The sequence below is a fragment of the Suricata suricatta genome, chromosome 2, assembly GCF_006229205.1.
Source record: "Suricata suricatta isolate VVHF042 chromosome 2, meerkat_22Aug2017_6uvM2_HiC, whole genome shotgun sequence".
In the NCBI taxonomy this organism is placed as follows: Eukaryota; Metazoa; Chordata; class Mammalia; order Carnivora; family Herpestidae; genus Suricata; species Suricata suricatta.
In genome coordinates, this window is record NC_043701.1 from 180,542,097 (window position 1) to 180,543,397 (window position 1,301).

The 1,301-nt window shown below is 59.2% G+C and overlaps 1 protein-coding gene across 1 annotated transcript in view; it reads left to right on the plus strand.

Annotated features, from left to right (window-relative positions):
• Positions 1-1,301, plus strand: part of BCCIP (BRCA2 and CDKN1A interacting protein) — an 8,907-nt gene that overhangs the window by 6,407 nt on the left and 1,199 nt on the right. The window lies entirely within an intron of this gene.

Consider the following 1,301-nt stretch of genomic DNA (forward strand, 5'->3'; position numbering starts at 1 on the left):
GGCGTGGGGCCCGGCACCTTCCTCCTGCTACAGAAATCCGGGAGGAGGGGGAAACGTCAGTCCGACCAGGTCAGAAGTCTGCATAAACCCCTGCTCCAGTACCCCTCGATCTCCGGAGGCCGCTCAGACTACGGTCCTGGGTGACGGGACTCGCAGGACGCCACCCCACCCCCGCACGCTGTGACCTCGCTCTGCAGAGCCCCCTGGGGACAGATTGCGGGGGCACGCGGCCCCGTCCCTTACTGGAGCTGCTGGTGCATGGGCAGCGCGATCTGAGGCGGGACGTTAATGAACCGCTCGCTGAGGAGAAGGCCCACGGGCCTGGCGGGGTCGCTGATGAGCGCGTCCAGCTGTTCAGCCGAGCTCTTCCCACAGCTCTTCTCACAGGAGCTCAGGATCAACTCTTTAATTTGCTCCGCACACTGCGCACCCTACAAGGCAAAGACAAGGCTTGCCTTCCATTACAGGCCATCACTCAGACGTGGCAGGGAGCGGGACTTCGGTCTCAGGCAGAGGCCGTGTCCCGCCAGGCCCTCAGTGCCCGCCGCCTGCGCATAACGACCCCAGGCTGTTGGCGGCCGTGAGCAGTGGTGAGAGGGGGGCGCGCACACGAAAGACAAGCGCATCTAAAACCTGAAGACAAGGTGCAACCTGCACCCGAGTCTGAGGAGGGAAACAGCCGGTGATCCCTTCCAATCAGAGAACTGCAGTCACTAGAGAGCTGGATGGAAGGAAACCCAGCGAGCCACGCAGGCAGCCACGGGCCTCACCGTTGGGAAGAGCCGCAGGGCCGCAGCGCCACTGGCTCCCGTGGATCCGACACCAGGCCACAGGCCCGGAGGTTCTCCACGCCACGGGGAGTCAAGGACTTGAGGGACACAGGTTACTCAGAACACACGCACTTTCACATTAAAAAAAAGATTATAGTAGGATTTCACAGGCGCACATACTCTCCTGAACAGTGTTGTTATCTGATATCCGTGTCCTCACGCGTTAAACCGAAGTGATATTGGTCTAAGGAGCAGTCAGCCAGATGCCGCCCAGGGAAACTAACCTTTCTTTCAGTCAAACTGATAAGACTTATGAATCCAAATATCTCATCTTCGTCCACGTCGTCATCACTGTCTTCTGAAAAAGCCGTTTGCTGTTTGAAAAGGAAAAGGAATGAGAGCTGTGTGTCTGGGTGGGAAAAGCAGAGCACCAAGCCCTCTTTCAGTTTTCACAAACCTTCCTGGGCTGTCGCCACCGCAGGGGCGCATCGCACGCCAAGCACCGTGTGGCCGTGCCCCTGCCCGCCTACC